The sequence below is a fragment of the Ovis aries genome, chromosome 22 (assembly GCF_016772045.2).
Source record: "Ovis aries strain OAR_USU_Benz2616 breed Rambouillet chromosome 22, ARS-UI_Ramb_v3.0, whole genome shotgun sequence".
NCBI classification, from domain to species: Eukaryota; Metazoa; Chordata; class Mammalia; order Artiodactyla; family Bovidae; genus Ovis; species Ovis aries.
Window position 1 is genome coordinate 10,037,245 of NC_056075.1, and position 15,087 is coordinate 10,052,331.

A 15,087-nucleotide genomic window follows, 5' to 3' on the forward strand; every position below is an offset into this window, starting at 1 on the left:
TTGTGTGTGTCTGTGTTAGCTGCTCAGTCATGTCTGACTCTTTGCGACCCCATGGACTGTACAGCCTGCCAGGCTCCACTGTCCACGGAATTCTCCAAACAAGATTACTAAAGTAGGTAGCCATTCCTTTCTCCAGGGGATCTTCTCCAGCCAGGGATTGGTCTCCTGCACTGCAGGCAGTTTCTTTACTGTCTGAGCCACCAGGAAAGCCCCTTCAAGTTTTACTATCATGTAATTTCCTTTTAATTTACACACTGAAATTTCATAAGGTTGTATGGGGTTTTTTTCCCCTTTCAAATTCCTTTCTGTTTGCTGTCACCTTGCCTCTATCTAGGTTGGTCATAACTTTCCTTCCAAAGAGTAAGAGTCTTTTAATTTTATGGCTGCAATTAACCATCTGCAGTGATCTTGGAGCTCCCCCCACCCCAAATAAAGCCTGACACTGTTTCCACTATTTCCCTGTCTATTTCCCATGAAGGGATGGGACCGGATGCCATGATCTTCGTTTTCTGAATGTTGAGCTTTAAGCCAGCGTTTTCACTCTCCTCTTTCACTTTCATCAAAAGGCTTTTTACTTCCTCTTCACTTTCTGCCATAAGGGTGGTTTCATCTGCATATCTGAGGTTATTGATATTTCACCTGGCAATCTTGATTCCAGCTTGTGCTTCTTCCAGCCCAGCGTTTCTCATGATGTACTCTACATATAGGTTAAATAAACAGAGTGGCAATATACAGCCTTGATATACTCCTTTTCCTATTTGGAACCAATCTGTTGTTCCATGTCCAGTTCCAGCTGTTGCTTCCTGACTTGCATATATGTTTCTCAAGAGGCAGGTCAGGTGGTCTGGTATTCCCATCTCTTGAAGAATTTTCCACAGTTGATTGTGATCCACACAGTCAAAGGCTTTGGCATAGTCAATAAAGCAGAAATAGATGTTTTTCTGGAACTCTCTTGTTTTTTCCATGATCCAGCAGATGTTGGCAATTTGATCTCTGGTTCCTCTGCCTTTTCTAAAACCAGCTTGAACATCTGGAAGTTCACGGTTCACGTATTGCTGAAGCCTGGCTTGGAGAATTTTAAGCATTACTTTACTAGCGTGTGAGATGAGTGCAATTGTGTGGCACTTTGAACATTCTTTGGCATTGCCTTTTTTTGGAATTGGAGTGAAAACTGACCTTTTCCAGTCCTGTGGCCACTGCTGAGTTTTCCAAATTTGCTGGCATATTGAGTGCAGCACTTTCACAGCATCATCTTTCAGGATTTGAAATAGCTCAACTGGAATTCCATCACCTCCACTAGCTTTGTTCGTAGTGATGCTTTCTAAGGCCCACTTGACTTCACATTCCAGGATGTCTGGCTCTAGGTGAGTGATCACACAATCGGGATTTTCTGGGTTGCTTACTCCTTGGAAGGAAAGTTATGACCAACCTGGATAGCATATTAAAAAACAGAGACATTGCTTTGCCAACAAAGGTCTGTCTAATCAAGGCTATGGTTTTTCCAGTGGTCATGTATGGATGTGAGAGTTGGACTGTGAAAAAGCTGAGTGTCAAAGAATTGATGCTTTTGAACTGTGGTGTTGGAGAAGACTCTTGAGAGTCCCTTGGACTGCAAGGAGATCCAACCCGTCCATCCTAAAGGATACCAGTCTTGGGTGTTCGTTGGAAGGATTGATGCTGAGGCTGAAACTCCAATACTTTGGCCACCTCATGCGAAGAGTTCGCTCATTGGGAAAGACTTTGCTGCTGGGAGGTATTGGGGGCAGGAGGAAAAGAGGACAACAGAGGATGAGATGGCTGGATGGCATCACTGACTCGATGGATGTGAATCTGAGTGAACTTCGGGAGTTGGTGATGGACACAGAGGCCTGACGTGCTGCTGTTCATGGGGTGGCAAAGAGTCAGACGCGACTGAGCAACTGACTGAACTGAACTGAAATGTTTGATAGCATTCTCCTGTGAAGCCATCTGGTCCCGGGCTTTGGTTACTTGGGAGATTTTTGATCACCACTTCAATATCATTGCTTGTAATTGGGTTGTTCATAATTTCTACTTCTTTGTGGTTCAGTCTTGGAAGATTGAACTTTTCTAAGAATCTGTCCATTTGTTCCAGGTTATCCATTTTATTGCCATATAGTTGTTCATAATAGTCTCTTGTAATCCTATATATTTCTGCATTGTCTGTTGTAACCTCTCCTTTTTCATTTCTAATTTTGTTCATTTGATTCTTCTCTCTTTTTTCTTGATGAGTCTAGCTAAAAGCTTGTCAATTTTGTTTATCTTCTCAAAGAACCGGCTTTTAGTTTTGTTCATCTTTACCATTGTTTGTTTCTTTTTCATTTATTTCTGCTCAGATCTTTATGATTTCTTTCTTTCTACTAATTTTGGGGGCTTTTGTTCTCCTTTTTCAAGTAGTTTTAGGTGTAAAGTTAGGTGGCCTATTTGATGTTTTTCTTGTTTCTCGAAGTAAGATTCTATTGCTATAAACTCCCCTCCTAAAACAGCTTTTGCTGCATCCCATAGGTTTTGAGTTGTCGTGCTTTCATTGACATTTGTTTCTAGAAATTTTTTGATTTCCCTTTTGATTTCTTCAGTAACCTCTTGGTTGTTTAGAAACCTATTGTTTAATCTCCATGTGTTTGTGTTTCTTACAGTTTTTTCTTGTAATTGATATCTAGTCTCATAGCTTTATGGTCAGAGAAAATGCTTGATACGATCTCAATTTTCTTAAATTTACTGAGGTTTGATTTGTGACCCAAGGTGTTGTCTATCCTGGAGAATGTTCCATGTACACTTGAGAAGAAGGTGTATTCATCTGCATTTGGATGGAATGTCCTGAAGATATCAATGAGATCCATCTCATCTAATGTATCCTTTAAGACTTGTGTTTCCTTATTAATTTTCTGTTTTGATGATCTGTCTATTGGTGTGAGTGGGGGGGGCAGTTAAAGTCTCCTACTATGATTGTGTTACATCAACTTCTCCTTTTATGTCTGTTAGTGTTTGTCTTATGTATTGAGGTGCTTCAATATTGGGTGCATAGATATTTGCAATTGTCATGCCGTCCTCTTGGATTGATCCCTTGATCATTATGTAGCATCCTTCCTTATCTCTTGTAATCTTCTTTTTTAAGGTCTATGTTGTCTGATATAAGGATTGCTACTCTGGCTTTCTTTTGTTTCCCATTTGCATGGAATATACCTTTCCATTCTCTCACTTTCAATCTATATATGTCTTTAAGTCTGAAATGGGTTTCTTGTAGACAGAATATATATGGGTCTTTTTTTTTTTTCTTTTTTTGGTGTCCAATCAGTCAGGCTGTGTCTTTTGGTTGGAGCGTTTAAACCATTTACATTTAAAGTAGTTATTCATATATATGTTCCTATTGCCATTTTCTTAATTGTTTGGGGTTGATTTGGTAGATCTTTTTTTCTCTTGTATTTCTTGACTATATAAGTCCCTTTAACATTTGTTGTAAAGCTGGTTTGGTGCTACTGAATTCTTTTAACTTTTGCTTATGGGAAAAGCCTTTTATTAAGGCTTTTGAATGAGATCAATTTTGAATGAGATCCTTGCTGGGGACAGTAATCATGGTTGTAGATTTTTCCCTTTCAGTACTTTAAATATATCCTTCCATTGCCTTCTGGCCTGCAGAGTTTCTGCTGAAAGATCAGTTGTTAAGCATAGGGGGTTGCCCTTGTATGTTACTTGTTGCTTCTCTCTTGCTGCTTTTAATATTCTTTTTTCGTGTTTAGTGTTTGTCAATTTGATTAGTATGTGTCTTCCATGTTTCTCCTTGGGTTTTTCCTGTTTAGGACTCTGTGCCTCTTGGACTTGACTATTTCTTTTTCCATGTTGGGGGAAATTTCAACTATAATCTCTTCAAAAATGTTCTCACACCCTTTCTTTGTCTCTTCTTCTGAGACGCCTATAGTTCTAATGTTGGTGCATCTAATGTTGATCCGAGAGGTCTCTGAGACTATTTTCCTCAGTTCTTTTCATTCTTTTTATTTTATTCTGCTCTTCAGATGTTATTTCCATCATTTTATTTTCCAGCTCACTGATTCTTTCTTCTGCTTCAGATATTCTGCTATTGATTCCTTCCAGAGTATTTTTAATTTCAGTAATTGTGCTGTTTGTCTCTGTATGTTTTATTAATTCTTCTAGGTCTTTATTAATTGATTCTTGCCATTTCTTCATTTTGTTCTCAAGGTTTTTGATCATCTTTACTATCATTATTCTGAATTCATTTTCAGGTAGTTTGCCTATTTCCTCTTCATTTATTTGGACTTCTGTGTTTCTGGTTTGTTCCTTCATTTGTGTAGTATTTCTCTCCCTTTTCATTTTTTTTTTTTTTAACTTATTGTGTTTGAGTTCTCTTTTTCCCAGGCTTCAAGGTTTAATTCTTTCTTCCTTTTGGTTTCTGCCCTGCCTGGTCCAGTGGTTTGTGTAAGGTTCCTATAGGGTGAGATTTGTGCTGAGTTTTATTTGTTTGTTCGTTTTTCCTCTGATGGACAAGGGTGAGTAAGGTGGTAATCTTGTCTGCTGATGACTGGGTTTGTATTTCTGTGTTATTTATTGTTTAGATGAGGTGTCCTGCACAGGGTGCTTCTGGTGGCTAGGTGATGCCAGGTTTGGTATTCAAGCGGTTTCCTTCATGTGAGATCTTACTATTTGATACTCCCTAGGGTTAGTTCTCTGGTAGTCTAGGGTCTTGAAGTCAGTGCTCCCACTCCGAAGGCTCAGGACTCGATCTCTGATTGGGAACGAAGATTCCACAGTGGTTTGTTATGACATTAAGTGAGATTAAAACAAATATCCCAAAATATGAAACCAAAAATGAACCCCAGACAAATGGCAGTTACAAAATCAGGCAAATAATAATTAAAATACTGAAATATACACATATACATATACACCTCTGAACAAAGTCAAAACAGTCTAACAAAAATAAAGTACAATAGATTGACCCAGCAAACAAAGAATATAAAAAATAATATATACCAGTTAAGAACAAATCTAATTAAAACACAAACTGGAAAGCAAAACTAAAGCAAGGTGCCAAGCAGGGAATAAAGCAATGAAAACAAAACTAACAAATATGTTAAGAGGAAATGAAAGAAAGAAAAGAAAGAATAGATTTGCAAAGTTAAATAGAGGTAGATGAAGAATATTTATATACATTAATGATTAACTCCCAGGGAAAAGAACAGTAGGAAAGGCAAACAAAGGAATAAACGTAGAAAAAATAATAGGTTTTAAAAATTAAAATTAAAAAAAGAGAAAAAAGAAGAAAACTCCACAGAACTGCAAAAGCCCAACTTAGAGACAGAGGTTTATAACAATAAAATATGTGACTGAGAAAAAAGAAAAAAAAGCTCAAAAGTTTCATTAGATTTCATAGTGCCAATAAAATTGACAACTACAACAGAGAGAGGGAAAATAAAGTGTTGGTGGGGGGAAATCCAAAATAATCTATAGAACAAGTCAAAACCCACGAATAGTAAATGTTTTCCTGAATCGCTACTATCAGAGCCCTTTCCCTTGCTTGGAGTCACAGTCCACTTCACCACTTCCTTCCAGCACTGTGCTGATCTCTGACCTGCTGTGGGGCAGCTCTGATTCTAATCTGGTCCTACTCCTGTGTGTGTGTTCTTGCCTCCAATGTTCACAGCTACCAGAACTAGTGCGTTTTCTTTTGTGGGAGCTCTCAATGATCTTTTATATATTCCATAGACAGAGTCTACCTAATTGATCATAAGGATTTAATCTGTAGCTTGTACAGCTGGTGGGAACGTTTTGGGTCTTCTTCCTTAGTCACACTGCCCCTGGATTTCAATTGTGGTTTTATTTCCACCTCCGCATGTGGGTCATCAACTGGGGTTTGCTCCTGAGGTTGCCCTGGAGCACTTGAGTTTGCCCCTGTGAGGGCCAAGTATGGAGGTGGTGCAGCTGCTTGGTTTTCAGGGGTTATGGCAGCACCAGGTACTCAGTGGAGTTGGCGACTCAGGCAGCAAGAAATATGCTTCTCTAGAACGGTATGGCAACAAATATTGGCCAGTATGCTCTGATATGTTTGCCTGGAGAACCCCCCTCCCTGACAGAGAAGCCTGGCAGGCCATAGTCTACAGGGTCGCAAAGGGTCTGGACACGACTGAAGCAACCCTGGATGCATAGATGCAAGACTTTTTTCGCCTGTGGCTGCTCTGCCCTGGTGAAGGTTGAGCGCGAAGGTGGTAGAGCTACTTGGCTTGCGGGGACCCTGTTGGCAGTGTTCAGGGACACAGACTGCCTCTGCTGCAGGTGTTATGACTCTATCAGAGTCTTTTTTTGAGCCTCTTGTAGCTGGCAATCAGAAGGCCTCTTTCACCAGTCTTTTTCCATAGCTCCGCACATTCAGGCACTTAGAGGGCTCCCTTGCCTGGAGTCCTTCTCTGCTGTTAGGTGGATCAGGCACATAAAGGGGCCCTCTGGCTGGGGTCCTTCTCTGTAGTTCAGTGCATCAGGCATTTGATGGGCCAGCCTCTCTATTGTTCAGCTGCCACGCTGGCATGTGAGGAGAGAGAGGTGTGAAGATGGCTCCACCTCCTATGCATGACTCAGCAAAATCGCCTTGCTTCCACGGCTGGCCAGCTTTTCCTCCACAGGCATTTCCCACCACAATCTCCACCCTCACCTCCCCTTGGTCCATCTCTCCACAGTCAATAGCAGCCCTCGCCCTGGGATTGTTCCACAATCCTTAAACTCCAGCTCCCAGCTGCTGTGCCTTCCAGGGGACCTGCAACCCTGTCTAGGGTATGTATGGTTACAGCAAAGACTGTCTGCTTCTCATTCCATTTAGGCTGCCACAGATCAGCTGTTTCACTCTCAGCCTTAAATGTTTCTCCTCTGACTCAGACAATTGCCCCGATGTGAGGATAGGACCCCTGCTTCAGTTCCCCCACCCACAAAGGGCAGATCCAGTCCTACTAACACTCCTGTTTCCCCCCCCCCCCCCCCCCCCCGCCCCAAGTTCTTCATCCTATTGAGTTTTGCATGGTTCTATATATTCTTTTCCACTGGTCAGGTACTTCTGTCCACTCTCAGCTGGTGTTTTGCGTGCGCTTCAGACACAGAAGTATTGTATTCCTGATGTATCCGTGAAGAGAGATGTACTCCACATCCACCTACTCCTCTGCCATCTTGTTCTTGATCTTTTTTTTTTTTTTGATGTGTTATGCTTTTTTCTATTGCTCTACTAACATTTTGCAAAAATTGTGAATATTTTTGCAAGTATATTCATAAAGTCTATTAGCTATAATTCTCTTCTTGTAATCTGTTTTTCTAATTTTGGTATCAAGGTAATACTTGACCTCATAAAATGAGTTGGATAGTAGTCCTTTTCTTACACTTTCCTGGAAGATGCTGTGTAAAATTAATATTCTATCTTTAAAAAATATTTGATCTATTTTACCAGTAAAGGCATCTGAGACTGAAAGTTTCTGCTGGGAGTACTTAGCTACAAGTTCAATATCCTCAATAGACTTATGGCTATTCAAGTTATTTATTTATGAATGGATGGTGGTTTAGTCACTAAGTTGTATCTGACTCTTGTGACCCCCATGGACTGTAGCCTGCCAGGCTCTTCTGTCCATGGGATTTCCCAGGGAAGCATGAATATACTGTGGTAATCTTTCCTCAATGTGCCCATTTTATCTGAGTTTTTAAATTTATTGTCATAAGATTATACATAATATTTTCTTGCATGTGTGCTTAGTTGCTCGGTTGTGTTCAACTCTTTATGACCTCACGGACTGTAGCCCACCATGCTCCTCTGTTCACAGAGTTTTCCTGGCAAGAATACTGAATCAGCTTGCCATTTCCTACTCCAGGTCATCTTCCTGACCCAGGGATTGAACCCATATCTCCTGTGTCTCCTGCATTGATAGGCAGGTTCTTTACCACTGACCCACCTGGGAAGCCTAACATTTTTTCCCCTGTTCTTTTAACATCTGTTAAAAGATGTCCTTTTTCTCATTCTAGATATTGATAATATTTTACATCTCTTTTTTTTGTCCTGGAAAGTCTGGCTAGATACTTACAAATATTATTAATCTTCTCAAAGAACTGGTCTTTAATTTTACTGATTTTTTTCTATATTTTTTAAAGATTGCTCATGGATTTCCATTTGCTGTTTAGCATTTCCTTTCTTCTAACTTTTGATTTTGTGATTTCTTTTTTCCTGATTTCTTGGATCATCACTTTTTAATCTTTGTTTTATAATTTAAGCATTTATTGCCATATTATTCTGTCTAGGCACTGCCTTAGAGCTGTCAAATAAATTTGAAAGGTTATGATTTCATTTTCATTCAAGTTAAGCTACCTCAGTTTCTTTTTTGTTATCTTATTTGATCTTTGCTACTTGAAAGTGTGTTATATAGTTTCCAGTGATCTTTCTGGATATTTTCCAGGGATTTTTCTTTTGCTTTAAAATCATTTCTAGCTTGTCCAGAGAACATGATCTGAAAACTTTTAAATTCATTGAGACTTGTTTTAAAGTCCTGAATATGAATCCATCTTGGTAAATCTATCATTTGCATTGAAAACAATGTGCAGTGAATGTATATCCTGCTGCCATTGGGTAGAGTGTTCTTTAAATTTCAGGTAAGTCATGTTGGTCAAAAGTATTGTCAAGATTTCTTTGTTCTTACTGACTTTGTGTTTTTTCCTGTCAGTTATTACGAAAATGTTGAAACCTCCAACTGTAATGTATTCGTCCATTTCTCCTTTGAGCTCTATCAGTTTTTTGTTTCATTCATTTTGAAACTCTTCAGAGTCTATAAACTTCTAAGGTTTTTTAATGTCCTCTTGATGAATTAATCCTGTTGCCAATAAATGATCCATATTATCTCTGTAGCAGCAGCAGCTTGTTATTAATCATTATCATGGTATATATTTTTTCTATCCATTTTCTCTATTTGGCATTATTTATAAAGAATTGAATCTCTCCTTTCAATGCTATTTAACCATCCCTGTCTTTTAATCACCCTGTTTCAACCATTTAAATTTAACAATATAATTGGGATCTTTATGTTTAAAACTATTTGTTGTATTTGTCCAATATGTTCTTTGTTCTCTTTTTTTCTGCCTTATTTTGAATTGTGTATATTTTATTATTTCATCTCCTTCATTGTCTTAGGTATATCATTTTATTTTGTTTTCTAGTGGTTGCCTTAAGGTTTATAGCACTGTATACTTTTTAAACTCATTATAGTCTATGTGTAAGTAATATTTACTACTTAACATGTAGTATAATATCTTCAAAGCATTAAACTTTCATTCCCTTTCTCCCAGCATTTGTGCTATTTTTGTCATAATTTTTATGTTAACATATCTTACCAATACTAAAATATATTATTATTCTTTAGAAAGAAATTTATCTTTTAAATTAGTTCATCATTAAAAGCAGAAAAACCATCTTTTATATTTTCCTGTGTATGAACTATGTCTTGTGCTTTGCATTTCATTGTATAGATCCTGATGTATCATTTTCTTGGCATTATAAAACTTTCTTTAATGTTTCTCCTGTTGTTGATAATAAATTATATCCATTTTCTTATTCATGAATGCTATTCATTTTGCCTTTGTTTCTGAAAAATATTTTCACTGGGCATAGAATTCGAGGTTTATAGCGTTTAGTTTTTCATTAGTACTTTAAAAATGTTGTTCCATGTTTCTGACATGGCAGATATTTCCAGCAAGAGGTCTTTTATTGTTATAATTTTTGCTTTATATGTAATGATTTTTTCCTAGCCACTTTTAGATTTTTTTTCTTTTATCATTAGTTCTAAGCAGTTTTAAAATTTTATGCCTTGATATAATTCATTCATAGTTCTTACACTTGGTATTCATTACACTTTTTGGATCTATGACTATACATTGAGTTGGTGAAACAGTTCATTCTGGTTTTTCTGTAGTATCTTACATCTTTCTGGCAACCCAATACTTTGGGGAAATCAAACTTTAAAAACTTCAGCAATTATTTCTTCAGATATGTTTTCTAGGGGCACGTCTGCAGCCTCTCCTTCAGGAGCTACAATTATACATATACTGGACTTTTAAATTTGCTCCCTGCATCACTGATATGCAACAATGAGAGGAAGATATTGAAAAGAAATGAAAATGAAATGAATTTTCATTCCTTTTCAGTTTGCTTAATTTCCATTGTTTTGTCTTCAGGTAATCTTCTTTTACACTATTTCATTTCCTACTGATTCTACACAGTGTGTTTTATGTCTCAGACACTTTAGTTTTCATTTCCAAAAATTGTATGTAGGTTTCCTGTCACCCATGTTAATACTTGACCTGCTCATTCTCTGTCTTAGACATTGCATGTGAGTTAGTTGCTCAGTCGTGTTGGCTCTTTCCAACCCCATCGACTGTGGCCCATGGAATTCTCCAGGCGAGAATGCTGGAGTGGGTTGCCGTTCCTTCTCCAGGGCATCTTCCCCATCCAGGGGTCAAATTTGGTTTCCTGCATTGCCAGCAGATTGTTTACTGCTGAACTGCCAAAGAAGCCTCTAAGACATACAGAATGCAATCAAAATAACTTTCATCTATTAATTACATTATCTGTCTTTTGAGCCTTTTGTTGATTCATTAATCTCTCTATAAGGCCTAATTCCTGGGTTTTGGTGTGACTGGAAATTGTTAACAGATTATCAGCCTTTGTAACTGTTTTTGTTGTTGTTGTTGGGTAGAATATTCTTGTATTTCTGGGAATTGTTTTTAACTTTTCTTGTGGGATACAGTTAGCTTATTTGGAAACATTTTGATCTTTTGAGGCTTGCTTTTTTGCTTCATTACTAGAAACCAGAATTCCCTGGTGGCTCAGACGGTAAAGTGTCTGTCTACAATGCGGGAGACCCGGGTTCAATCCCTGGGTTGGGAAGATCCTCTGGAGAAGGAAATGGCAATCCACTCCAGTACTATTGCCTGGAAAATCCCATGGACAGAGGAGCTTGGTAGGCTAGAGCCCATGGGGTCGCAAAGAGTCGGACATGACTGAGCGACCTCATTTTCACTTTTCACTAGGAACCAGAAAAGCCTTTTAGTGTCAGTCTAGGTTTTTCTTCCTATGAGTCAATTATTTTCTGATTACTCCAATCCTGGTTAATCATGAAGTTTTCAAATGCATTTGGTGCAGACAGATACAATTTAAGGCCTTCTGCTCTAAGCATTGTTATCTTGAATGCTTTCAAATGGCTTAATCCAAGGCTTTGAGTCAGTTTCCTCACATATATTTGTGTGTGTGCTGAGTTGCTTCGGTCGTGTCTGACTCTGTGTGACATTATGGGCTGGCTATAGCCTGCCGGGCTCCTCTGTCCACGGGATTATTCAGGCAGGAATACTGGAGTGAGTTGCCATTTCCTCCTTCAGGGGATCTCCCTGGCCCAGGAATCAAACCAGTGTCTCTTCCGTCTCCCGCATTGGCAGGCAGGTTCTTTACCACTACTGCCACCTGGGAAGCCCAGTACATGCAGTTCTGTAGTAAGCTGAAGAATTCATTTGGGACCTCTATAGATCTCTGAATCTCTCTGGATGTCTCCGTCTTCCAGGGTCTCTCAATTTCTCATTCTCTCTTTTCCCCATGGTGACTCTAGCTGCTTTGGCAGACTCCAAAATCTCAACCCTGTCGCATTAATTTACATGGTTTTCCTGGTTTGCTTGAGTTTCTATATTGCAGCCAGCCTGGGATCATTGATAATAGCTGAGCATTTGTGGGGTTCAAATTGTTTGTTTCACCTTTTAATTTTTTAAGAAATCACTGTCTTGTGCTGCCTAATAGCCAATTTTTGAAAACCCTTGTTTCATGGATTTTTATGTTTCAACTATGACTGCTATCTAGTTCCATTTGTAATCTCAAAAAGAAAAACCCAACTGTCCCTTTCTTTTAGAATCTGGGCAACTAGTAATCTTTTAATACTTTTTGCCTGTATGGATTTGCCTATTTTAGACATTTCACATGAATGGAATCATACAATCATGTGCTATTTTGTGTGTTTGACTTCTTTTACTTAGCATAAAATTCTCAAGATTCACCCGTGCTGTAGCATATTAATACATTTGTGCTTACTTCACTTTTTATGACAGAATAACCTTCCATTGTATATATATATATGCCACATTTTGTTTATTCATCCACTGGTGGTCACTGGCATTGTTTCCAGTTATTTGCTAATATGAATAGTGTTGATATGTACATTCCTTTAAAGTTTTAGTGTGGATATATGTTTTTATATATAAAAGAAGGAAATGGCAACCCATCCCAGTGTTCTTGCCTGGAGAATCCTAGGGACGGGGGAGCCTGGTGGGCTACCATCTATGGGGTCACACAGAGTGGACACGACTGATGCGACTTAGCAGCAGCAGCATGCTTTTATCCCTATTGGGTGTATACCTGAAAATTGAATGCCGAGTCATGTTGATAGCTATGTTTGATATTTTTAGGAAATTTATTGTTTCAAACTTTCCAATTTATGTTTTCCAATTTGCTGACAAATAACCTCAGATACTCAGGTGACACCACCTTTATAGCAGGAAGTGAAGAAGAACTAAAGAGCATTTTGATGAAAGTGAAAGAGGGGAGTAAAATTTAGGCTTAAAACACAACATTCAGAAAACTAAGATCATGGCATCCGGTCCCATCACTTCATGGCAAATAGATGGGGAAACAATGGAAACAATGACAGACTTTATATTTGGGGGCTCCAAAATCATTCCAGATGCTGACTGCAGCCATGAAATTAAGACACTTGCTCATTGGAAGAAAAACTATGACCAACCTAGACAGCATATTGAAAAGCAGAGACATTACTTTGCCAACAAAGGTCTGTCTAGTCAAAGCTAGGGTTTTTCCAGTAGTCGTGTATGGATGTGAGAGTTGGACTATAAAGAAAGCTGAGCACCGAAGAATTGATGCTTTTGAACTGTGGCGTGGGAGAAGACTCTTGAGAGTCCCTTGGACTGCAAGGAGATCCAGCCTGTGCATCCTAAAGGAGATCAGTCCTGGGTGTTCATTGGAAGGATTGATGTTTGGCCACCTGATGTGAAGAGCTGACTCATTTGAAAAGACCCTGATGCTGGGAAAGATTGAGGGCAGGAGGAGAAGGGGATGACAGAGGATGAGATCATTGGATCTCATCACCAAGTTGATGGACATGTGTTTGAGCAAGCTCCAAGAGTTGATGATGGACAGGGAAGCCTGGCATGCTGCAGTCTTTGGGGTCACAAAGAGTTGGACACGACTAAGCAACAGAACTGAACTGATGTTTTCCAATGTAGCTATACCATTTGTTATTCTCACCAACAGTTTATGACCATTCCACATCTTGGCACTTATTATTTATTTTTTGATCATAGCCTTGAAAGTTGTTATCAAATATTACATTACTTCAGTTTTGTTTTATTTTGCATTTATTTAATGACTAATGATGTCTTGGGCTTCCCTGATGGCTCAAACAGTAAAAAATCTGCCTGCAATGCAGGATACCCAGATTTGATCCCTGGGTAAGGAAGATCACCTGTAGAAGGAAATGACAACCCATTCCAGTATTCTTGATTGGAGAATCTTATGGACAGAGGAGCTTGGAGGGCTACAGTCGATGGGGTTGCAAAGAGTTGCACATGATTGAGCAACTAAACACGCAAGGGTGTCTTAAATTGTTTCATATGTTTATTGGCCATTTGCTTCTTTAAATGTCAGTTTAAATCCTTTGCTCATTTGCTAATTATTTGTCTATTTATTGTTGAGTTGTAAGACTTCTTTATACATTTTGAATATGAGTACATTATTAAATATATGATTTGCAAATATTTACTCCCATTCTGTGTGCTGTCTTTTCACTGTCGTCATGGTGTTCTTTGAAGCATAAAGGCTTGAATTTTGAAGAAGTCTAATTGATCATTTTTCATTTGTCTCTTATGGTTTTGGTGTCTTATCTAGGAAATCATTACCTAAACCAAGATCAAGAGACCCCTGGTGGCTTCGTGGTAAAGAATCCACCTACCAATGCAGGAGACATGGGTTCAATCCCTGGGTCGGAAAGACATTCTGGAGAAAGAAATGATAAACTCACTCCAGGTTCTTGCCTGGAAAATTCCATGGACAGTGGAGCCTGGTGGGCTAGAGACAAAAGAGTTGGATATGACTTACTGACTAAACAACAAACAAAGCAACCCAAGATCAGAAACATTTCTTATTTTCCTTCTAAAAGTTTTATAGTTTTACTTCTTGTGTTTAAATCTATGATCCATTTTAAGTTAATTCTTGTATATGGAATGAGGAATGAGATCATTTTATTTTTGATGTAAACATCCAATTGTTACACTCCATTGGTTTTTGCAAAGAATATTCTTTGCTTATTTAATTGCCCTGCGTGTTTGTTGGTAATCAACTGGCCATAGATATATGAGTTTACTTCTTGCCTCTTATTTCTGTTCCATTAATCTGTATCAGTTGCAGCATGCCAGGCCTCCCTGTCCGTCACCAACTCCTGGAGTTCACTCAGACTCACATCCATCGAGTCAATGATGCCATCCAGCCATCTCATCCTCTGTCATCCCCTTTTCCTCCTGCCCCCAATCCCTCCCAGCATCAGAGTCTTTTCCAATGAGTCAACTCTTCTCATGAGGTGTCCAAAGTACTGGAGTTTCAGCTTTAGCATCATTCCTTCCAAAGAAATCCCAGGGCTGATATCCTTCAGAATGGACTGGTTGGATCTCCTTGCAGTCCAAGGGACTCTCAAGAGTCTTCTCTAACACCACAGTTCAAAAGCATCAATTCTTCAGCGCTCAGCCTTCTTCACAGTCTAACTCTCACATCCATACATGACCACAGGAAAACCATAGCCTTGACTAGACGGACCTTAGTCAGCAAAGTAATGTCTCTGCTTTTGAATATGCTATCGAGGTTGGTCATAACTTCTCTTCCAAGGAGTAAGCGTCTTTTAATTTCATGGCTGCAGTCACCATCTGCAGTGATTTTGGAGCCCCCTCCCCCAAATAAAGCCTGACACTGTTTCCACTATTTCCCATCTATTTCCCATG

General features: G+C 38.9%; 1 pseudogene; it reads left to right on the forward strand.

The window, feature by feature from the left end:
- LOC121817662 (gastric triacylglycerol lipase-like) overlaps positions 1-15,087 on the forward strand; it is a 48,482-nt pseudogene that overhangs the window by 9,247 nt on the left and 24,148 nt on the right.